Below are 26,069 nucleotides of genomic sequence, written 5' to 3' on the forward strand. Positions count from 1 at the left end.
CAACTGGAGATATGATGAAAACTGACTATATATATATATATATGCCTTGCAACTTCATGAGTGGTCGCTCTGCAAAAAAAAGAATATTTGGAAGGAGAGATAAATGGCTGTGGCATTTCAGTTGTGAAGGAATATTTAGCTCCAAATGTCTTCCACAATGACAAGACATAATACATGAATTTCAATGAAAGGCAATTTGGGAGGAATATATGAAATTCAATGGAAGGCAATCTGGTGTTCCTTCCTTAAAGTGGATTTTTATTGGGGGTGGCATGGCTGGAAGGTATGGGGAACAGGAATTTTAGTAGTAGAGAGCATCTTTTGTGGACATATTTTGAATGGCTTAGAACACTAATATCAGGTAACTATGCAGAATATTTCACTACCATTTACAAAATACAGTTGCAACCCTGCCACTTTTCTAACATCTGACCCACACAGTTATTAGAACTTTTATCAGTCTATCTCAACATCCCAAGATTATCTTCACGGTTACATTCGTCTTTAAAGCCACACAATCCTTGGTGGTATCTGTCCCTTTTCTTTCTTTATCCTTCCACTCCTCTCTCAACATGCATATTCACTATATATCAGCTTCTCTTTTTTAAATTTTTTGTTGTTGATTTTTTACAGAGAGGAAGGGAAAGGGATAGAGAGTTAGAAACATCTATGAGAGAGAAACATCGATCAGCTGCCTCTTGCACAACTCCTACTGGGGATGTGCCCACAACCAAGGTACATGCCCTTGTCCGGAATCGAACCTGGGACCTTTCAGTCCTCAGTCCAACACTCTATCCACTGAGCCAAACCAGTTAGGGGCTATATCAGCTTCTGTTCCCAGAAGATCAACTAAAAGCTTAGTGGGACAAATTTATGCAGCACCATCCACATTTATAGATGTACCCATAAAATATTCTAGCAATCACAAAATAAATGCATAAGACACTCTTTGGAAAATGATAATTCTTATAAAACTTGCTAAAACCCTAAGTTCATGTGTGTATAGTTCTCAGGCTCCTCTGGTGTTCAGAGGCAGATCCTCATTTCCAAGGGAAATGATGCATTTCATTGATATCTCCTGGATTGCCTATGTCTTTCTGTGAGTCTGTCTTTGATTTCATGCCAGAGAGCTGAAAAACTGCCACTTTCCCCCTGAACTCCTGCCCCCATGCCTAATCTGTCTTTCTCTTTAATACATTTTATTCTCCCTTCTAGAGAAAAATGAGATATTTAAATATTCTCCTTATTAAAGAGCAGCGCCAACTTTTTGGAATCCTATATAATAAAAGGCTAACATGCAAATCAACTGAACAGTGGAACGACCAGTCAATATGATGTCCACTGACAACGAGGGGGCAGATGCTCAAAGCAGGAGCTGCCCCTTGGTGGCTAGTGCACTCCCACCAGGGAAGCGCCTCTCAGTCAAAAGCCAGGCTCACGAGTGCAGTGGTGGTGGCAGGTGGCGGAAGCCTCTCGCCTCCATGGCAGCACTAAGGATGTTCAACTGCTGGCTTAGGCCTGCTCCCTGCAGGGAGTTGACCCAAGCCATCAGTCAGACATCCTCCAAGGGCTCCCAGACTGCAAGAGAATCTCAGGCCAGGCTGAGGGAACCCCCCACCCTGGAATGCACAAATTTCGTGCACCAGGCCTCTAGTTTATACATAAACTCATAACCTATTAAATGCCTGCTGGTAACTTGTAATGGGTTAGTAGACTTCTTAGAACTCTCCTCAATATTCCACCCCTTTCACCTACCCTCATGTTGTCAAGGTAGTTAAGAAGACACACTTAGGCATTCTGATTCTTTGGGTTGGATTCCCAGCTGTATTTCTCACCAGCTGGGTGGCCTGTCCAAGTGACTTAACCTCTTTATACCTCAGTTCTCTCATTTATTCAGTTAACGGCAATAGCCTTTTGGCCCTCAAATGGAAACCACGAGGTCCTCTATTTGTTCAACCTGAACTTCCGCACACTATGATAAAAAGAGTTGATAGGTGTTCCCAAAGAAAAATATAGACTGAAACACAATTACTGTGGCAGAGAGTGGAAGTATCTGAGCCTAATGAATATAAGGAAGATGGGCTCTGAGGCCCTAGATACGAAGAGTGCAATGCCTAGCTGGAGGATCCTCTATTATGGGGATCTGAAAGACACTGGAGAGAGGAAGGCATTGGAGTAGAGGAGACCAGAGAGTAAGCAGAGAAAGAGTCCAAGTGTGGGCTCTTAAGTCAACAGGCTGCCCAGGAAGTGGAAATCAGGTGCTACTGCAATAGGCAGACAAACAGGAAGCTTAGGTTACCTTCGGAGAAGCTCAAGAGGCACTGGCCAGAGCTGAGCTGGCAAAATGGGATAGGTGAGAAGTTACTCAACTAACTGAGACAAGCCAAACAAGCATGATAGCTCATCCCAGCTGATTAACCATGAAGTCCGAAGGCATTGGACAAGAAAGTTGGTGATGAGAGAGGGAGAACAGTTTTTCCTGGAATAAGGGGACCAATCTATAGGGCCCTAGAATTTTCACTGAGTATTTATCTTAGATATTCTTCACTTGTGTTACTTTGGGAATTTTAGAGAATTCTTGCTGGGGTCCAACCCCAGCGGGTCCAGGGGTCCCCAAAGGTGTGGACGGAGTCGGCGAAGAAGGAAATACATGGCGACAGTGTTCAGTTGATCATCATAGCCGGGTTCTCTTATCAGGGTCTGGTCAGGATCTCTAGCGAAGTTCTAGTTAGGATCTCCAGCCAGGTTCCGTCCAGGCTCTCCAGCCAGGCTCAGTCACCAGGTTCCAGTCAGGTTCTCCTGCCAATCTCCGCAGTCAGGTTCAGTCCAGAATCCCCTGCCATGCTCTCTCACCAGGCTCCGCCTCCAGGCTCCGAGGCCAGTCCCTGTCCAGGATCCTCCGGCATGCTCTCGCCAGCGAAGTTTTTCTGTCTCTAGAGAAAGTTCTGTGTAGGTTCTGTGCCTAGGCTCTGTCTCTCTTGGTCCTGTCTTCCAAGCCCTGTGTTCTCAGTTCTGTCTGTTGTTGTCTTGTTGCATCTGTATTTATACCAGTTGATTCTAATCCTGTCAATTTCTATTACAAAGGTTAGGGCGTTTCTTATCTCCATTCCAGGGAGTAAAGATTATGTAGCTTAAGCATGATTGTTTGTAGTTAAATTGATTAACTACCCGCCTGGCATTTAGTTAAGGAGTTCATCCCCTCCCTAACTTCAGGGGAAAATCCCTACCTGGGGATTCAACCTTTCTCGGAGAGGTGACCTTGGTTAAAACACAGCGCCAAGAAGGTGAGCAAACATTAAGAACCGTATGCCATATATGCCAGGTCCCTTGAAACAGCAAGGATGGACCGGCTCCCGGCAAATTCTTATTTTTTTATATCCTTGGAAGAAATACCAAATAGATTGGCTTTTAGTGGTGATTTTGTAAAAAAAAGAAATCTTTAAATTATGAAGAAATATAAAATCAGTTACATTATATTATGATTTCATATTAAATTCTGGGTGTTTTTATTCACAGATTTAGTAACTTTGTTGTTTTATAAATATTAATTGCCTGCATCTACTACACATATTACTAACTTCTCAAGTTTTTAAATCATGAAATAATGGACATCAATAGTTGCAGAGCTTTTTACTCCATGATATGAACATGTAGACATTAACTCTTTTCAGAGTATGTGTCCTGTCTAACAAAGCATATGCTTGTATCCAACTAAGTATTACTGTAAAATAGAAAACTATGCAAGTCAACTAATTCTGACATTGAAAATTCAAAAATATCTCTAAAATTCTTAAAACTTTTGACATATGGGTCAAGGGAATCACCCATATGGTGTAATATTTATACTTCTGTAAAATACAACTCAAATACAAAACATCACTTTTTCAACAACAAAGAGCTTATGTATTTATTGTACTGAAGCAAAATAGATGGTATGACATATTTCTATAGTTACCACATAATAAAAATTTCAACTAATCATGAAGATGTAAGTCCAAACTTGTATAACACAGCCATTGTAAGTAATTCATAGATTTCAGTTAAATATTGATGGCAGTGTTTATGTAAAATTCAAATTAGTTGATAAAATTAGCTTTTATAAAATCAATAATCAAAACAGTCACATGTGCAGGATAAACACAACCAAATACACTCAGAAAAATACTACTTCTCTCTGTTTTCTCATATAATATGCTTACTTTGTGTGATAAACTAAAACAGATTTTTAAAAATTATACAACAATGCAGTCTGTATTAACTAGTGTTGATAAAATATTAAATTTGGAGTTTTATGGTTTTAATAAATGGAAAAAGCAAGTTGATTTTAAAAACCTTGTTGAAATTAACATGACTTCTCAATAGAATTTTTTATTAATCGGCATTTCTTCAAACTCATATGAGTTTAACTAAGTATATGGGAACACCTATTCACAAATTTTTCTTACTCGTGTGATGTAAAAGAGCAAGTTATATTGCTTATAAGTTAAGCCATATTCAAACTGAGCTTAGATATTTAAAAAAATTAACTGATGAACGTACAAATATAAAAGCTGTCACAGTTTAATGTGCCCTACTGTTTTATTAAAGGGACTTTGCTTGATTTATCTGTAAATATTAACTTAATGGGAGGTTCTCTTACATTGACCGCCTAAGAGTCGCGCTGTAAGAAGCAACAACTTCTCCTCTTCCTCTTTGCCATCTACTTGGTAGCCTCAAAGCAGCAACCATGCGTGAGAGCATCTCCATCCATGTTGGCCAGGCTGGTGTCCAGATCGGCAATGCCTGCTGGGACTCTACTGCCAGGAACACGGCATCCAGCCCGATGTCCAGATGCCAAGTGACATGACCATTGGTGGGGAGATGACTCCTTCAACACGTTCTTCAGTGAGACAGGCGATGGCAAGCATGTGCCCAGGGCAGTGTTTGTAGACCTGGAACCCACAGTCATTGATGAAGTTCGCACTGGTACCTACCGCCAGCCTTCCACCCTGAGCAGCTGATTACAGGCAAGGAAGATGCTGCCAATAACTATGCCCGTGGACACTACACCATTGGCAAGGAGATCATTGGCCTCATCCTGGATTGAATTCGGAAACTGGTTGTCCAGTGCACAGGCCTTCAGGGCTTCTTGGTTTTCCATAGCTTTGGTGGGGGAACTGGTTTTGGGTTCACCTCTCTGCTGATGGAACGTCTCTCCATTTATTATGGCAAAAAGTCCAAGCTGTAGTTCTCCATTTACCCAGCCCCCCAGTCTCCACAGCTGTAGTTGAGCCATACAACTCCATCCTCACCACCCACACCACCCTGGAGCACTCTGTGCCTTCATGGTAGACAACAAGGCCATCTATGACATCTGTCATAGAAACCTCGATATTGAGCACCCAACCTACACTAACTTGAATAGGTTGATAGGTCAAATTGTGTCCTCCATCACTGCATCCCTCAGGTTTGATGGAGCCCTGAATGTTGATCTGACTGAATTCCAGACCAACCTGGTGCCCTATCTCCGCATCTACTTCCCTCTGGCCACATATGCCCCTGTCATCTCTGCTGAGAAAGCCTACCATGAACAGCTTTCTGTAGCAGAAATCACCAATGTGTGCTTTGAACCAGCCAACCAGATGGTGAAATGTGACCCTTGCCATGGTAAATATATGGCTTGTTGTCTGTTGTACCATGGTGACGTGGTCCCCAAAGATGTCAGTGCTGCCATTGCCACCATCAAGACCAACTGTACTATCCAGTTTGTGGACTGGTGCCCCACTGGCTTCAAAGTTGGCATTAATTACCAGCCTCCCACTGTGGTACCTGGTGGAGACCTGACCAAAGTACAGCAATCTGTGTGCATGTTGAGCAACACCATAGCTATTGCTGAGGCCTGGGCTCACCTGGACCACAAGTTTGACTTGATGAATACCAAGTGTGCTTTTGTCCATTGGTATGTAGGTGAGGGCATGGAGGAAAGAGAGTTTTATGAGGCCAGTGAGGACATGACTGCCCTTGAGAAGGATTATGAGGAAGTTGGTGTGGATTCTGTTGAAGGAGAGGGTGAGGAAGAAGGAGAGGAATACTAAATTTAAAATGTCAGTGCTGCTTTTACAGGGAAACTTATTGTGGGTTTTTTTTAAAAAAATTTGTTTTATTGCTTAAAGTATTACAAAGAGTATTACATATGTCTCCTTTCCCCCCCCCCTTTGACCTTCCCCCTGGCTTCCCCTACCCCCCAGTGTCTTGTGTCCATTGGTTATGCTTATATGTGTGCATACAAGTCCTTCAGTTGATCTCTGACCCACCCTCCAACCCTCCCTGCGTTCCCGCTGTAGTCTGACAGTCTGTTTAATGCTGCTCTGCCTCTGTATCTATTTTTGTTCATCAGTTTATAATGGTCTACATCTACACAATGGAATACTATGCTGCTGTAAAAAAGAAGAAATTCTTACCATTTGCAACAGCATGGATGGAACTGGAGAGCATTATGCTAAGTGAAATAAGCCAGTCAATGAAAGAAAAATACCACATGATCTCACTCATTTGTATTTTAAACATTGAAAAGTTCTGGTCTGATCAGTTTATTTGTTGTGTAGAGAGAGCAGTATACACTCTCATATACAATTACTGGCCTATGCTTTAAAACACAATGCTTTGTTACAGATCCAAACTGTCAGTTTCTCTGATGGGTTTGAATAGAGTATTCCCTGTCTTAAATGAAAAAAAAATTAACTTAATGGGGTTTGTGAACATCTTTGCCCTCATTTTCCTCAATTCTAAAACCAGGAGGATATTAGAGGAGCCTTCAAGTCTCACCAACTTTAATTCTGGTCTGTGATTATGCTGAATGTTCTTTCTTAATTTGGTACTCAATTTTAATGCATTTATCTGAAATATTATCCCTATTTTTATAGTGAATTTTTAGCAGCCTTTGTATTTGCGCTGTAGCAAACCTTTGTTTCACATTTTTAGAATCTAATTTTGAGTCATGTACACTCAGATAAGTATCTAAATTCTTTTGTTTTAGACATTTAAAATGAACATACTATGATCATTTTTCTCATATAATTGAATCTTATTAAACTAAGATAAATTGCACCTTATTCCCACCATTTCTCAGTTAGATATATTACAGCAAGTGGGATGTTTTCACCAATTCTATTATGCTGATAATAATAATCATCATCACATTAATTGTATCATTTAAATGTGATCTCATTTTTAAGATGGAGCCATCTATATATTTTTTCTTGGTTGGCAAGCAGGCAAATCTTCATTATGTCTTCCCCAATATTTTACTCTGAAGTAATTCCTACTCAGCATTGGAAATAAATGCATTTTAGCCACTCCTGGATAATACCATATAGTATATTTCTGCATTTCTTAGGTCAAGGAAATATTTGTACTGACTTCTGTCTTTCATATACGAGGCTGATTTTAGGAGAATGTTTTACCTAACTATTTCTGAATGCACTCCTTACTCTGGTTTCCTTTTCCACTGTGAGAAACTCTCTTGTGAAGAGATGCCTCTTTTATTTCTCTGTTATTACTAAGACAGTGGTAGTGGAAGGACAACGGTAATCGAGAGATAAAATACTCACTACTCTTTTGCTCTCACAGAAGATAACTGACTTCCTCTTAGTCACCAAATTCAGCATCTCATCTCAGGTTCCATATTTATTTGTAACAATAAAATTTTTGTCTGCCCTTTTATTTCTGACACTTTCTCCCTCTGTGACTTCCTTGACACTCACTCCAAGGTATTCATTTCGTTTTTGTGCTGTTCCTTCTTTGTGTGTCCTTGCTCTGTACATGAGGGTATCCCTTAAGGTTCTGTCCTTAGGCCTTTCTCACTTGGTCATTAATTCCAAAACTTTGATTATCTTCTGCACGTGAATGATCTCTCCACTGAAAACCTCTCTCATGGGTTCTGGTGTTGAATGTCCTGCCAGCACTTTGACCCTTAATGTGACCCTGGTAAAATTCGTCATCTCCCACGTCAAGCCAGCTCTTCCTTTTGGGCTGCCTGGTTCTGCTAATGATACCATCGTCAGGCTCAGAATGAGTCAGATCAATTTTAGCTTCTAAGTGCCTCTTGCACTGGTCTCATCCTTTCTATGCTCATTGCCAGACGGATCAGCTCTCCTTCCCGTTGTATCATCATTGGAAATTACCAATGCATTTTAATGATTCATCCTCCAGAAGCTCAACTCTGACTATGCTCTAATGCAGTGATTCTCAACCTCCCTAATGCCACGACCCTTTAATACAGTTCCTCATGTTGTGGTGACCCCCAACCATAAAATTATTTTCATTGCTACTTCATAACTATAATTGTGCTACTGTTATGAATTGTAATGTAAATATCTGATATGCAGGATGTATTTTCATTGTTACAAATTGAACATAATTAAAGCATAGTGATTAATCACAAAACAATATGTAATTATATATGTGTTTTCTGATGGTCTTAGGCGACCCCTGTGAAAGGGTTGTTTGACCCCCAAAGGGGTTGCTACCCACAGGTTGAGAACCGCTGCTGTAATGTTTTCTATGGGTCCTCACTGCTTGTTGAATCAAGTCCAAGTTTCTGGTCCTAACTTTCAAGGTCTGGAGCAGATCTATTTTTCAACCTCATTTCTCACCACAACCCTCCAGGCAAACAATTACTCCTGTTTCCTAAATCTTCTAACCTCACTGTCTTTGCTCATATCCTCTCTGCCCATAAAGCCACATATCCTGCACATCATTGAAGACTTGACTGGAATATTTGCCCATCCATGCTTTTCCCTCATCTCTCTATAGAATTTTACATCACTCTTAGGGCATTTATAAAAATTTGTGTTTAATCGTTTGCTGTATTTTATCATTTTGCTGTGTTCTGTGGGTAAAAAGTGAGCGATTCATAATTCCTATCAGCTAGGTATGTGTTAGATTCTGGGATGTAAAGTTCCCAGGCCCGTGTCATATGCTACCTACCTGACTCGATAAGAACCTTGTGAGTAAAATACATGTCTGATTCTTTTTCTGTGTCTTCTAAACACCAAGCCCTGGAACTCCACACACACATAATTTAAAATGTATTACCAAAACTGAATCCCTAACTTCCTCACCAAGGTCCACTCCTTCAACCCTTTCCATGCGCTCTTCTGCTTGATATTTGGTCTTTGTCTTCTGAATTCAGCTGACAAAATTCTATGTAAAAATTCATGCAAAATTATACCAAATTTTTTTCTTTCTTAAAACTCTAAACAGGGGTTCTATTTTGATTGAAAAGAAATGCATACAAAAACAGACAAGGGAGAGTTACTCTGTATTGTTACTGTGACCTGGATTGGTAGTATCCTCAGGACCTTTTTCAATTAACAAGATGAAAAAAGGAAAGACTGGGACTATATATTTGCATGCTTAGGTGTTCCACATGGGTAAACCTCTGGATTTAAAATTTAAAATTAACTTCCTGCAAAGAATTTGATAAGGAAACAAAGACTCTTGCAAATACTATTGGTGGAAGAAAGCCATACAGAAACGAAGGAGTTCAATTAGCATGAACCTTGGAGGTGCAACAGACAATATAATGCTAAAATACTTAACTCCCAGTGCCAGCTGTTGCTCTTTACAGGAGCAAGCCAGACTATTTTATATTAGGTAAGTAACCCAGGAGGTTGGTAATCTTCTTATAACCTCTATTTTACAGGTGAAGGAACAGGAGCAAGGGCAGCTCGAGTCATCTCACTAAGGAGGCACAATTAGTAAGGAGCAGAGTAAGGATGTGAGGCCAGGCAGCCTGCGTGGAGGCTGAGAAGTGAACTGCTGCATTACTCTGCAGCCGAAGGGTACAGTGAAACACAGCTAATTCACCCTATCCACAGAGGGCCCACGTTCCCTACAGGTACACTCTTTCTAGGGGGCGTGATGGCTCTGCCATTCTCCACTGGGCACCGGGCCCTTTTCTGTCCTTTTGCTGTACTTTCTTCTTTTGTACACACCTTCCATTCTGCTCCTCCCCCTGAAGTGTTGTGTCTCAATGGCCTTGGGGTGTGCTGCTTTGTGCTCTTGTTTTGGCAGCCACCCGGCCTGCTCTCTTCCTGCCTGGCCCCTTAGGCTCTGGGTGATGGTGCCATGAATCAGGGCTCAATATAGTCAGCAAGCCCTAGTGACTGCTAAGTGCCTGGTCCAAGGGGCACAATAAGGTAATTTAAATGAAAGCCTTTACTTTAAATGGTGGTACCTGAGGTGGGTGTGAGATAAGGTAAAATGTCTGTTAATTGTGGAAAGTAGAGAAAGGGGCTTATTTAGATAGAGTTATTTCTCTCTGACCGTGTCTTATGCTAATGAACCACTGAATAATCTTGTAAACTCATATCACTGCTACCTGGCAATAAGTGAAGTAGGCTTCAAAAATAACTTTCCCCAGTTGGCTCACATATTCTCAGGGTGAGACCTTCATGCTGGGAGAATCCTGGAAACAAGCTCCTAAAAAGAAGGCTATTTAAAAAGTTTTGTTTGGTTTAAATATATTTCTTAGATTGTTCACTTTAGTCATAGGTAGCTATTAAAAACCAAATACAATGAACTGCAAAAATCAAGTAGATGAAACACCACAGTTTCTCACTGGTGAATAAATAAAAATCCAAAAATGAAACAATGCTTAATTTCACCCAGAAAGCTATCACATTTAGAATGCATCCAAAACAATGAACACTATATTGTAACACTATCTTATAAATAAATTCTCCCTAGATTATAAATCCCATTGGGAAATGTGCACTGTAGTCCATTTAAATTTTTAAAAAATGCCCCTCCTTTGACTCAGTAATTCTCATGACAGTAGGTACTGGGGTAAACTGGCTTGCTGCTTATTTTTATAAATTTCTCTCACTTGTTCCTAAAACCTTTGCAATTTCCTCTTAAAGTAAGGAATGAAGCTTGGGCACACTTAATGTGCTGCTCACTGTGCCTTCTCAACAGATCTCACTGTTGAAGCCAGTCCACTCAGCTTAGCTCCATTCTATGCAACACTAATGAGCCTCCCCACCTCCATTCCTGTCCAGCAGTGATATTCTTTATACAAAGTGGCTCTTTAGCTCTTTCACACCAATTTTTAACATGAAAGCTCCAAGTTACTCTGTCTACACAATTTTAGCAGCCAGACCACGACAGAGAACACAGGGGTGTTGCCGTTAAATGGATTCCGACGCCCAATGTGTTTCAGCACAGTCTACGAGCTATTCTCTGTGGGCTCCCTGTTCTATATGACTTCACTCAATCAATGAGATTTTAGTACCCATTATGGGCAAAGTGCTGGCCTATGCACTGTAGGAGGAGTGGGCCTCCAAGTCTTAGCAGTGGGTTCCAAGGATGAGTGGGCCTGGGGACTTAGCACCCACAGGCTTAACATCAGCGGGGCTGAAAGAATCGCCCTGGAATAACTCTAATACATGCCGCCCGTGAAACATGCTGTTACCACCAAGGAGCTGTGGGAGCACAGCAGATTAATTCTGAAAGGAACCTGTCTTAAGCAACCTGCGGGTGGGATAGAATGTTCTTTTTTAGTGGGCAAGAGATGCTTGCATATATTATTTATAGTATATTTATCCACAAACACAGGACAAATAAATTATGATCTTTTCCTAAGAGAGGATGCATAGAACCTGGCTAGCTGATGATATATAAATGAGACTTCATGCCATTCTTGAGAATTTGGAATTTATTAGACTTCCTCGATTTCAGGAAGCATACATAAGTAAAAGATTCTTCTGGGAGGAGAAAAGAAAAAAGTCTCCCTCCATGATTCTTCCTTTCTACCAAAAGTATGTTTTACAGAACTGTCAATGGAATTTTCCTTTGCTTCAAGCTTTGCACAGGGAATTATCATGGAAGTTCAATGACAATGGTGGTCTCTTATTTTGCACACAAACTCCGAACCTGGCAGCTCCCAGGTCCCCTTGCATTTTCAAGCCACCTGGCGAGGTCTGTGCTTGAGCAATGCCCCGTGCGATGATGCTATGCCTGAGCTTTAGGCAAGCAGACATGTTCCTGCTTCTGTGTAAACACAGAAATGAACCTCATCAGTTCAGAAAAGGGAATACTCTGCACCAAGAAGACCTAGACACCAGGTATTCTTAGCACCTGCAGGTTGGCCAGCATAAAAATGTTACCATGTTGTTTTAGAAAATAGATGAAAAGATACTAACTCTTTATGGTTGTTATCTATAGAAAATAATCTTAACTCTATATGTCAGAATGAAAAACACATGTTTCTGTTTCAGATATTTTTTCCTGTCTTCATTCTTAACCCCACAGTAATGACTGAGTGTGCCCAAAGAGGCACTTTATTTTTATAGCCATGCTCACAGAAAGCCAAAATGGCACCTGAATGACTTTTCCCTCTAATTGCCTATAGTCATAATTTTTAGCACTCACATTACAGTAGCCGGGACTGTTTTCAATAGCAAGCATTTCCTTTTTCATTTTCAAGCACAGCGGAAGAAATAGGAAGGTTCCCTGCAGATCTGGAGGGTGGGAACATTTGATACGTTCACTACTCCTAGGATGGGAAAGGAAAATAGATTTCTACTCTGGTGAGATCACAGAAATCCTGATTCTCCAATCCCCAGAGGAAAGCTACTCCCAGCACACAAGAATATCATGGTACATCCATTCTGTGCAATGAAATGTCATATCAACCCTAGTGTTTGGATCCATGCACTGTGTGTTTTTAACCTCCTATTTCTTCTTTGAAAAGGATTCCTTTATTCAACAGGTCAAAGAATATTACTGCAAACAGGGATAGTCTCCTAGAGTGAGTGGCAGGCTTTACCAAAGAATTCAGAAAGCTAACTAAAATACTTCCCCGAGGAAGCACGTACAAACCACACAGCATCATTGTTAAAGGAGCACTTAGCTGTAGGAACCCAAAAGGAATGATTCGCTATTTCAGACATAGGGAAATGGCAAACGTGTTCACGGGAGTAACAGTTATGCTTTGAGAACTTATTTAACTGGAACACGTTTAATGACATGTTAGCTTGAGCCTAAAGTGCAGTAAACATTTACTGCCCATAGTATATAATGAAGCAGTGGAGTAATGCCTTTTATCAGAGGCTGTTTCTTAATCATTCAGGGCCCATTAACAGTCACAACAGAGGCAAACAGAAACTGTGACATGTGCCTCTAAAAATACTGCTTATTGGCAACTGCTCTCTGGAAGAGGTATTTTGTGTTCATTGGAACCATTAGTGTGTGAGTGAAATTTTCCAGCAGTTCACAAAAATACCCGGACCACATCAAGGGCACATCTGTGAATTCAGAAAAAAGTGGAAGTAAGAGGCAGCATTAGAAAGCAGCATACCTCTGTTATCTGGGCAGATTACTTGTCGCTAAATTCTCCTTTGTCTTGACAGTATTAAGAATAAATAACAAGGAAGTGCTCTATGTGAAAGTTTCGGTCCAACATGGTCAGCATCCAGCCCACACGGATTATTATTTTTACATGTGTTCTTCTGTGTGTAAAGTTTTGTCTAGTCAACACGGATGTGACTCAAAAAATGTGGTGTCACTTTTACAGTCATTTTCATTCACCACCTGACTTGGGAAAGGCTCCTTCTCAGTCCCAAGGCACAAGACATAAAAATAACAAATAGAAATGGCCTTTTGTTTTTCCAGCTTTAAACTGATTTATTTTGAATAGAGATAGTGCATCATTAGAATGACTGGCACAAGAAGGTAGAGGTAGAGCTATAGCTAATCAAAAGGTAACATGGCTTTGGTGATGGTTACACCTCAGGCGCTAAAAAAGAGACTTAATAGAGATGCTTTTTTATTTTTATTTGGTTGAGGTAGGTGTCTTAACTGAATATTCCAGACCAAACAAAAAGAATCTACTCAACTGTGGCTTCTCTATGTTGCACTCTCCACTTTTCCCACTCCCCTGGTAGATGCTCTTCCTGTTTCCTGTCTTAACTGTGCATTCAGTCATTTGAAGTAGAAAATTCAAAATCATACCCGATAACTTCTTTCTTAAATCTTCCTAAGAATCTCTCAAATGAGCCCACTTCTCTTCATTTCCTTTTCCACTGGCCCGGATAAGGCCACCATTGATTCTCTATTCCAATTTCTGTCCCCAGTCAACTCTTCAAATTGCTTCCAGAGGAAGGGTCTTTGTAAAACAAGCAATTGATCACATCTAGCTCCTGCTTACTCTTCTTTGGCAATGTATTACTCTCAGAATAAAAAATCTAGTAAGTAGTAAATAGTTATCAACACTACTCACTCCTTATTTCCATTCCTACTTCCCTTTCTACACAACAGCCATACTGAACTTCTTCCAGTTACCACCAAAGATCACATTGTCTTGTTCTGTAGGCCTTTGCACTTGCAGCATCCTCTGTCTGGAATACCTTCCCACTTCCTGTCTCAGCCTCCTGGAAAGAGCAACTCCTTATGCTTCAGGTCTTATCTCAGCTGCTACTTCTAGGAGGTTGGTTTGGGTGGGGCCCAAAGAACAGGTATGTTGAACATATCCTTTACTACAGGAGTGTTAAACAATTATGCTTTACCTTAGTGGTGTATAAGCTCTATTTAGTTTCCTGATTAACTGAGCCCCACTATTGAATAGATTTGGGGTGCATCCTGGACATCTATTTGACAAGTTCCTTCAGGAGGCTGTGGTACACTCCAAACTTTTAGAACCAGTACCTCAACTCAAAATTAATCCAGTTAGCAGATAACAAGTAGAGGAAAAATTTCAAAGTACAAAAGATGCTTCTTTTAGATAATAATTTAATTTATAGTTTAATAAATTATACCTCCCCTTGAGAGAAAGATGACTACTGCATAAATCACTCATACCTTTGAAACATCTATTCTATTGTTGTACACATAGTAAATAATAAATAAACATGATGAAGTAAAAATAATACTTTGTTGAGTTTTTGCTATGGACCAAGTCCTATGATATGAATATTATATGTATAAGCAAGAGGTAGCTGGTACTTGAACCCAGATATTCTTAAATCAGAACCTCTTGACTGATTTAAATAATCCACCTGTAGGATATCCTGACATCAAAAATAAACACATACGGCAAGGATGTGGAGAAAAGGGAACTTTTCCTTGTGCACTGTTGGTGGGAAGGCAGATGATGCAGCCACTAAGGAAAACACTATCGAGGGTCCTCAAAAAAATTTGAAAATAAAACTGTCTGGATATATATCCAAAGAAAGCCAAAACACTAATTTGAAGAATATGTGCAATCCTATATTCACTGCAGCATTATTTACAAATAGCCTAGATATGGAAGCAATCTAAGTGCCCATCAATAGGCGAATAAATAAAGAATTGGTGGTACATTTGCACAATAGAATATTACTCAGCCATAAAAAAGAATGAATCTTACCATTTGTGACATCATTGATGGACCTAGAGAGTATTATGCTAAATGAAATAAGTCAGTCAGAGAAAGGCAAATACCATATGATATCAGTTACATGTTGAATCTAAAAAAATAAAATAAATGGCCAAACAAAATAAAAACAGACTCATAGAAACAGAGATCAAACTGATGGTTGCCAGAGGGGGAAAGGGTTGAGGGACGGGGAGAAAAAGGTGAAGGGATTAAGCAGTACAAATTGGTAGTTACAAAATAGTCACAGGGAAGTAAAGTACAGCATGGAAAGTATGGTCAATTATATGGTACCAACTATGTACGGTGGCAGGTCGGTCCTTGAAAATTGGTGAGAGCACGTTGTGAAGTGTATGACTGTCTGAGCACTGTGCTGTACACCTGAAACTAATATAAAATAATATTGAATATAAGCTGTAATTAAAAAGAAACACTCAAATAAATAAATAAATAATTGGAATAAAACATTTTACCACACAAACTGAGAAACTTCTCAATGACAAATCTTCATGACAAATGAGATATACCTATAATAAATAAAGAGCCAAAGGCTGCTTATAGTACTGAATGCTTATTATGTATGTAAAAGAGATTTTCAAGCCATAATGCCATCTACAGATTTTATTCCCATACAATGGAAAATTAGAAATTAACAAATAAAATTTAAAGTAAGAAAATGATTAATCCTCAAAAAGATAAGGTAAGGAGTTAGAGTAAGTTCAGCAAAAGTTCTAAGGACCAAAACTGGAGAGAGAAAAATAGCAACAGATAAAGTAAAGCAATAGCATAGAGTAATAGTGCTTAGGCAACTTCAAGAGTTCTCCTTGAGATGGACTGTAGGAAAAATAATTTTTTTCTGGAAATTCTGACTCCCAGATGTTTAGTCAATGTACTGTAACTAGTAATTAAATGTCATACTGGGACATAAATCCCATAATGTTGGGAAATAAATATTTGTTGGTTTGTTAACTGATGAATGAATGACCAACTGTATGAGAAATAAGTTCCATACTGTTGATTTGGCCTGTAAGTTTATTACTGGGTCCCTACTTTTATTTCCTTAAGCCAGTCCCAGTTTTGCACTATAAACCAATGAACTGGAGCTTCCAAGTCTTCCTCCAAATCCATTCGAAGAAGTCAAGGGGCAAGGGCACCATGCAAGAAACAACTGAACAGATATGGATGAACAGAAAAGGAGAAAAAAAGACACATACTTTGTTCTTCTTTTTAAGACTCTTAGAAAAGTCATACAACCATTAAGAGGAAATAAAAAAACAACAACATGCAGGATAAAAGAGAGCTATTTTTTCATTAGTCTGTACTGAATTCTTTTAGATTCCGAGTGCTTAGATCTGTGAATATAATGATGTAATTCACTGATGATAATTAGTGGTACCTGGCAATTAAGTGCTTATTTGAATATTAACATTTCCATATTTAATATTATGTCACTTGGAAAGGGCACACCAGATAAGTTTCACACTACCAAAGAGCTCTTATGTAAATTCTTTTTCAAAATTCACATTTACGTTAGTACTTGAAAACCTACCCCTCACCTGCTGTAAAGACAGATTTGGTAATTAAAACTTTGGTAAAAGGAGTAGTGAAAGTATAAATTATAAATTGCTATAGCCCTTTGGTTGTGTGTGTGAATCAGTAATTCCACTTCTAGAAATCTATCCCAGGAAAATAATCTGAGATACACACACACACACACACACACACACACACACACACACACAACTGTTTTAGTACAAAGATGTTCACCATTGTACACTTCATAATAGTGAAGAGTTGGAAATAAGCAAATGTTAATCAATAGAAAAATTCCACATGATGGATTATTACCAAATCATTAAAATAATTTTTGTGAAGAATTTTTAAGAAAATAGATGAATATGTTACAAAGTTAAGTGAATATAAATAGAATATATATTATAACCCAAATTGGTTAAAATGCGTACATTCTAAGGAGTTCAGAGGAACTACTAGCAACACATTAGAAACAGTGGTACTCAAATAGTGGGCTTATTAGAAAACTGTTCTTTTTATTTCTCTTAGTTTTCTAATTTTACCCAATAAATGCATATTACGTTTACTAGCTCTATCAATATTGTTGGGAATGATGCCTCAATCCCTTTTTGTAGTCATTAATATAGCTAAAGAATTAGCACTATTTGGCAAGGATGCCAATCAATGACAAATAAAAGAGAAAATACTCTTGCAAGGTTCAGTTTCTGTCTAGGCACATGGAACTTGTTTAGCATCATGAAAGTAAAAAAATGAGAACTGTGGCAGACCAAAAGAGAAAGAGAAGTCAACATCCAGGTACTTCTGGGGTCTACTTGCATCCTGCCTCCTTCCTCACGTCTCTATTGTCAGTTGCCTCTCAGTAGATTTTGGGCAGCAGGAAGAAGTAACCTATAGATGAAGCATCTCAAAAATCCAGAACAGTGGAAGGTATGTTCGCATAAATGTGACTTACAAATGCGTTTGCTTATATTCAAGAATCTAAGCTCCTAAAAGGCATCTATTTATAGCTACTAAAGTTATCAAGGGAAGATTATTGGGCTTATATTTCTCTAAGAATAAAGAAGAATATTTCTGAAACGATTCTGAAAAAAACCACTTTGGTAAAATAAAAACAATGAGAAAGACTGTGGAATGAAGCATCTAGTCAAATAATCCATTAAGTAAAAAGTATCTGATGACAACAAGTAGGATCAACACGTCCCGGTGACTATAGTCTGTGAACATATTAAGAATATGTTTTCTTTTTTGTCAAGTGTATAAAACATTTAAAGCATTAACACAATGTAGCAAAAGCTCCAGAATTTTGAGGGAAATCACGTATAAGACTAATTTATAGAACAGATCCAATGCCTGTGGTGCTACTCAGGTGTGGACAGACCTAGTATAGGTAGCAAGCTCTACGTTTGGAAATTGAAACCATTAAGCATAACTCTTTGAAAAGCCTGTGAGAATTAAGATCCTTGATCCTTGGATAAATGTACGTGCTTGGCAATTCCCATAGCAAACTTAGGGGAACATGGCTTTAGAATTCAGCAAGTAGGCAGTGAGGTGACTTTTCCCCCATTAAGTATCTGTTCCTGGCCCAGATTTTATCTTAAGCCCATTACATGAGTTTGTATTTGCAAAAATTAAAATACTGAGAATGAACCAATACACAATGACATTCCATATCCCCACCCCCACCACTCCCAAAGTTGAGTTTCTTTTGAAATGAGGATTAATGAAAGTGTAATAGGAACAAATATTATGTCCAAGAAAAATATTGACTATTGCTGGCCTGAGAGTGGACTCTGAGGTTGCCTCAAAAATAAGGTCAGGTACTGCTGTTAGACACCAGAAAAAACATCCTGGTGCAATTTCTTAAAACATTCACTTACTCTGGAAACTTTAATGCTGGTGCAGCCCAGGGATTGGCAGTGCTGTGGCAGAATCATAAGGACATAGGGTCACTCATTATAGTAAGGGGTCATGTTCTAATTTCTTACATTCAACACAGAGAGGCATATTTATATGAAGAAAGAGTTTACAAGGAGAAATGAGTTTTATGAGACTGAGCTCTAATAAGACCAAAATGCAGTGTTATTGACTGGGCGCAGTTGGAGTAGGGAGCCTGTCTGATTTTTGGCTTTTGCTCTAATTTTTAAATAGCTGTAGGACATGAGTTCTTGGACCTACAAGAGGATTAATTCATATGGACACCAAAGCTCTTTTAAAACCAAGTACTTTGATTCAAAAATATTTAGAAATATGCCTTATGTTGATTTTTATTACTGAAATGAGACTATTGGTAACACAAATAGAATTTTTTATATTAGTTAAAACAGTGATATGAAGTCAAGCTCTGCTTTGCCTGCATGAGGGACCAGAACTAAGTCAGCAGTTAATTTCATCAGCAAATTAAGTATGAAAATAATTGTTTATTTTGTTGTATAAAATGCTTGAGTAATTTAAAATTGCTGTCACAGTTTTGCTGCATAAAGGACAAGAAGTTAAATAAGACTTGATTAAAAAGTGGGTGGCTTTTCTCCTTGAAACTCAAACCATAACTTGGAGAGTATGTGGTGGGGGTGGAAATAAAGATAGGCTTTCTCCTATAAGTATTTATTAGTCTGGTTATTTAGATTATGTGATCTAAAGTGCTCAATGATAAGGTGTTAATAATCAAAGTGAACTGTTTCCCCCTGTGAAGGTATTTTGTAGATGTGGCTTCACCTTTATAATCAGTTGACTTTAGGTAAAGGAGATTACCTTGATAATGTGGGTGGGCCTCATCGAAACAGTTGAAAGGCAAAAAGAGGAAAACTGAGGTTTCTCTTACGAAGAAGAAATTCTGCCTCATGACTGCAGCATCAGCTCCCGTCTGTTTCCAGCCTGCTGGTCTGCCCTACAGATTTTAGATTTCCCAGGCCCTACAACTCTGTGAACCAGTTCCTTGAAACTAATCTCTCTCTCTCTCTCTCTCTCTCTCTCTCTCTCTCTCTCTCTCTCTCTCATAAATATAATAAATATAATATCCTATGAGTTTTGTTTCTCTGGAGAAATATTCCATGTTTGTCCATTTATGTAAATAACTATATGTACATTAAAAAGACATATCCCACACAATATATATTGAAAAGAGGAGAGAAATTGGACAGATACAATTTTAAACATCAATATTATATAAAAAGAAAGGCAGTTTTTGCACTAATAATGTCAGTGTATCATGAACTCAAAGGCTTGCTCAAATCCCATTCTGTGCCCCCACCTGAGAATATTCATATTTATAAATCACATTATGCATTATAATGTGTCAATGAAACCTCATGCCTGAAACTAAAATACCAGATTAAAAGATAGTTTTTTTTAAAAAAAAAATGTAGACAGATTACATCTAAAAAATGTCAGGATGTATCTGAACATACATGTGAACTTTCAATAGATTTCACTAAATTATTGAAATTATATAAATTATCTATCTCTCAAGACCTTGTTCAGTTTCCATAATAGTCTTGCTCTGTTTTTGAATTATTAGAGCATTAACTCTCCAAAGCACACATTGGGTAACACAGAATGTTTTATACTGTTAATTATTTTTTTAAAGTATTTTATGTCTTGCATCCCATCGAGGCTGTAAATTCCTTAAAAAGATCTATGATTTTTATATTTATTTGTTTCCCCATAGCGACTGGTTTATGTCTAGCACATGATGATATTCTTATTTTAGGAACTCAATAATTGAATAATGGCAACTAATAATGAAGGCAGAAGGTAATTCTAATAAAAAATAATGAAGTTTTTAAAACTGTAAATAGGATCCTAATAACTTAATATGTTGATTTTTTTCTGCTAAAAATACTAGCCAGAACTTGATTTTTATTTTTTATTTATTCACACCATAAGTCTGTTGTAGCTAAGTCCCTATTCTATAAAAATCTAATAAAATGTATCCTATTCACACAATTAAAATCTCAATTGAACTACATAACATCACTATAATAACCTATTAAATATATCATTATTTTAACTGGCTGAGCTCTGATAGCATATTGGGGTTCTTGCCAATGTAACTATAACAAACAGTATTTATGCTTAAGATTTTAATTTAAAAATTGACATGTAAAAGTCATTGTGAGTTTTTATTTGATATGCTATTCTGACTAACTAGAATAGTTAATTGGCACAGGTAAATTTAGGATTAAATACAAATTTAGGTGCTTCCATGAAGTTTTGCTGAGATTCTATGATGAATGTCTTTATTTTCCCCAAAGAAATCAGGATGAAGGTATATTAACAAAACACAAAACGGCAGTGAGTTCATAGAAGTTGCAATATTACACATCTGCTTTATATAGCTCATTTTTTTGTTTAAGCTGTGGACTCATCTGCCTGAGAATAATCTCATTATATTCAATGAACAGATTCACCATTAGCTCTTCTTGCCCTTTAATCCCATTACAGTATCTATTTGTATTCCAATTTTTGACCTTTGGAAAATTTTAAATCAGTATTTCCTGCAAAATGTAATATTACAGTCTTTAATACGACAAAGACATCTAATTATGTTGAAATCTTAAATAAACTCTCATGGCTCAGCAAAAATCAGTTTGATACCGTCCCCATTGTTTTATAATTCTCATTTATGATGTTAATGCCTCTGGAATGAAGAGTCTGGCTACCAGCACAATACAGCATGCTCTGCAGATGGGCTTATGGGGCTGGGAATGTTCTTCCTTACTCTATCCACATACCTCAAGTCAGGTGCAGGTGTTGTAGGCGCTCCCAGAGACCAGGTCCCTGACCTTGGCCTCCTTATCACCAGCTCTAATGACTTAAGATAAGCAATTGCACACACAAGTGAGTGCCTTTGGCTCAGTGTGGCCCTGACTTGCTTTGAAATGATGCCTGTTTTACATCATTGTCAGGATGGGGAGAATTTATCCATTTGGGTTCTGTTTTGAACTTATTTTAAAGGTGTATGCTTTCTGAAGTGAACACATACACATTTTTGAAATAAGTAATTTCTGTTAACAGAGAGGGCTTATCTGAAATAATTAGGAAAAACAGTGATCAGAGGAACCAAAATATAAAGATTTTAAAAAAATCAAAATTACTTCTCAATGTACATCTCTGACCGAATAACAAGTTACTATAATAATAAAAACGTTAGAAATGATAACATAGATGGGAAGGGGGAAATATGGGATTTGTTTTTTTAAATTTTATGTAAACTTTTGTTATGACCCCTGCATTCCACACTGAATGCTTTAAATAAAATTCTGATTCATATTTTATATTACTTTACTCAAGTATTTTTCACTGCTGTAAGATAACCAGCTCTTGCAATTAGCAAGACTCAATTTTAAGATGAGCAAATTCTCAAAAATTATTTAAATTGATGGTTTCCAACTACATAATTTACAAAGTCTCTTTCAGTTCTAAAATTCTGTCATTTCCTAACTATGCATTTTTACATCTCAAGAGGAAGATGGATACATTTAGGATTTATGTAGCTGTAATATATGTAAAACAGATTTTCTTAATATCTGGCTGCTCCCCCTGTGTTGGACCACCAGCATTTGGAGGATATAGAATCACATCTCCTCCAATCTCAGTGCATTTGGCTCGGGTTCTGATGGAGCTAAAACCCCTCCCCCATGAAGGCACATGATTTTGGTCTGGCCAGTCAGCATCATCCATCCATCCCTCAGCCCACAGTATTTGCTTCATGGACATGTGACCTAAATTAGTAAAGTAAAAACACTTATTTATTTATTCATATTTTGGAAAAGAAGCTTTTCACTCTGCTTGGATAAGGATAATAGAAGACTGGCACTTCTATCAACCAACCTATCAACAGAGTCTACTCTAAACTGAGGCTAATTCAGAGGAAGCACAGCAGAGCTAAGAAATGGAAAAAGAGAGAGACAGACATCAATCTAATAACAAAGCTTGAGTCCTAGCTATGCAGGAAGCAAGTAATACCCTAGGACTTTCAATTAAGTGAGCTAGCACATTCTCATTTTTGCTTAAAACAGTTTTATTTGTGTTTCTATAACTTGTGACAAAGGAAACCCAAGAAAGAGTGGTTTAAAATGATTGATTCTAGTTATCTTCAAATTTATAGCAGTGACTGCAATGTGCCACTTTCTCAGCACAGGGACCCTTTTTCCTGAACTTGGCCCCTCCTACGTTGTCTGTATTCTTTTTTAAGGCATATTCTGGTCAATAAAAAAACAAGATGAAAGGATCACTGTCCTCATTAAACACCCCCACAGCCTTTCCTGGGCATTTAAAAAAGAACATAATCTGTCACTTATTCAAAATTTTAATATGTTTAAATTGACTTCTCTGAAATATTATATAGTAAAATTATCTCCAATGCTTAAAAATGACTTAGACTATCTCTGTATCAGAAAGGTCCCCTTTGTTCAGTTTTTAAAAACTTGAATCAACCAACAAAGAAGGATTAGTACTGAATTCTGGTGACGTTTATTTTTCATACCGTACTTAAAAAAAAATAATTTTGGCCCAGGCCGGCTTGGCTTAGTGGATAGAGCATTGGCCTGTGGACTGAAGAGTCCCAGGTTCGATTCCGGCCAAGGGCACATGCCTGGGTTGCAGGCTCCATCCCCAGTGTGGGGTGTGCAGGAGGCAGCCAATCAATGATTCTCTCTCATCATTGATGTTTCTATCTCTCTCCTTCTGCCTTCCTCTCTGAAATCAATAAAGAAAAAAATTTTTTTAAAAAAATAATAATTTTGTTTCAGATTCATGATGGTAATATATCTTAGTCTTTGGTTTTCTTTTTGGTTCATTTTGGGAAATTTAAATTTTTTGTACTTTCTAAATGCCTGAGATTTGGCTTAGTGGAGATACTACTTTTGACACAACTCCCTAGCTAAAAGTAGATATAAACATATGTATTGCATTTCAGAGTTCATTTATCACTTACGGATGTGTTCCGAAAGCTATAAATAGGGAGCACCGGCTCCCCAACCTTCACTGACGTTCATGTGCATATGAACGCGTGTGCCTCTACTATGACTTTTTTCAAATTTCATAATACTTCTCTGTGAAAATTTCATTAGCCACCCTAAATCCGGCTCTGAGGCTGTCACATATTTAATAGAACTTTAAAATAAGTTTAACATTCCAGCAATGTCAAGAATATTCATCTACTCTTTTCCCCTCAGTCTCTGCTCGCCAAATGTCAGGGCAGACAGCTCTCAATGTGGCACTCCGGGCGGGAGAGTCAAAGCACACGGGGCATTTCTCAGCGCTTTGCACACAAATGAGATCATGCATTAGAAGGCTGGGCCCAGGGCCTGACACACAGTAGGAGCTGAAATCAAGACCAATTCTTCATGCCCCTTTCCTGCCTCTTCTTTTTTTGCACTAAAACGCACATGTGCATATGATCAGCATCCTCTTTCCTCTTGGAGGAGTGATATATTTTAGAAGAATGGCCCTTAGCCTTCACTTGCCTAATTCTCCTTTAAAAATATAATTATTTTATAATGCCCCTTTAATATCTTGAAACAGAATTCATGAATAAAGTAATTTGCCTAAACACACAATTCTTCAAAGACCTGAAATATAAAGGAAACATAAGGAAAGTAATTCATCATAAAAAATGTACTTCAATAAGTAAATATTTGGGCATGATACATTTGATTAGAATATATAATTAAATTGTTGGACAATGGCACCTAAACACAGAATCCTTGAGATTGCTACTGCTGCAAATTTATAATAATACAGGCATGTTTTATTGGCAGCTCAAATACCGTATGCTGGGCTTGCCGTCAATGGCATTTTTTTTTTCTTCTAATGGTGATCAACTCTTTGTAAAGTTCCAAATAAAACTATAGTTGTCTCAATTTACACAGTAGGTTTCATTCCCAGAAAATTCAATGAGTATTAACATCTTTGTGTTTATTTGCAAAATGGAATTAGGCTTAAGTTCAGACAACGTTAACCGGCTTTTTACCTACATAAATGTCCAGGAGGATTTGAAAGTGTAATAGCATTGCAGACCGACATTCAGCATTTCTGACTTCTGCTCAGATATTTTAACAACCTGAAAACATCTCATCCATTTTTAAAATTCTCCCTGGGAAAAGTGGGGGCCAATTCTATCCCCAAAGAGACTTCTTAGAGTTACAGGTTTGATTTCACAACATCTTTAGTTATAATAAAATATTTACAGCACACAATAAGTATTCCATATTCTTCCCAAATTCCTCTGGCATTGCTGTTCACTGTAACGAAGACATCACCATTGTTCCTACGCATCCCTAAATATGCATGGGTAGTTTTTGGGTTTTGAATTTGCTGAAATGGCCTCGAAATAGAGACATTAATTACATGCTTAGTTGCAGACAATGTAATAAGTTTTCTTTGCCAGAGTAATTGGAACCCTGCAGCTATGGTCTCCTAGTTATAAGGTAGCAACAAGTTTTAAGGCATATAAAACACGAGAGGTAGGTTGAGTGGTAATAGCAGCTCAAAGTCAATTGAAAATATTCTAAATTAAGATAAAAAACAAAGGACCCATCATTGAAATGCTCTGATTCATGACTCTGTGATGGCCAGGAGGTAGCCATTTTATAGTCATTTTAAGAACTGTATTTACTTAAAGATCTGTTTCATTCAAGACGTGATTTACTTGAAAGTCACCTAAAAAAAGCACACTGATTCCAAAATACTGGTGCAAGAGGATATCTCCGATATCTTATTGTGCTCCAAAAGTCAAAGGAAGGACATGGCAAGATCTTCCCCTACCAAAGCAGAAACAACAGCAAGAAGCTTGAATTTAAAACAAGATTTTGCAAAAGTTTTATGAACAGTGATTTTGTGAAATATATGGATGTGGTAAAAGAGAAAGGCTATCAGATGAGACATAGAATATGGAAGAAAAACAGCCAAATATTTAAACATACCCTATATAATAAAAGGCTAATAGGCAAATTGTCCCCACAGGTGGGAGTTTGATCGACTGGGAGTTAGACGTGCGCTGACCACCAGGGGGCGGCAGGGAACATGGCGGGCGTCACCATGTGGTGCTGGCAGTAGAAGGTAGTGGAGGTGCTGCTGGTCCTGATGGGCCCCAATGAGAGCGGGGCTGCAGTGTGATGGTGGAACAGGTGAGCGAGCAGTG

General features: G+C 38.2%; 1 protein-coding gene and 1 pseudogene across 2 annotated transcripts in view; one reads left to right on the forward strand and one right to left on the reverse strand.

Moving 5' to 3' along the window:
• KCNQ5 (potassium voltage-gated channel subfamily Q member 5) overlaps positions 1-26,069 on the reverse strand; it is a 529,981-nt gene that overhangs the window by 341,828 nt on the left and 162,084 nt on the right. The window lies entirely within an intron of this gene.
• Positions 4,727-6,096, forward strand: LOC132236506 (tubulin alpha-1A chain-like; annotated as a pseudogene).

The sequence above is a fragment of the Myotis daubentonii genome, chromosome 6 (genome assembly GCF_963259705.1).
Source record: "Myotis daubentonii chromosome 6, mMyoDau2.1, whole genome shotgun sequence".
Lineage (NCBI taxonomy): Eukaryota > Metazoa > Chordata > Mammalia > Chiroptera > Vespertilionidae > Myotis > Myotis daubentonii.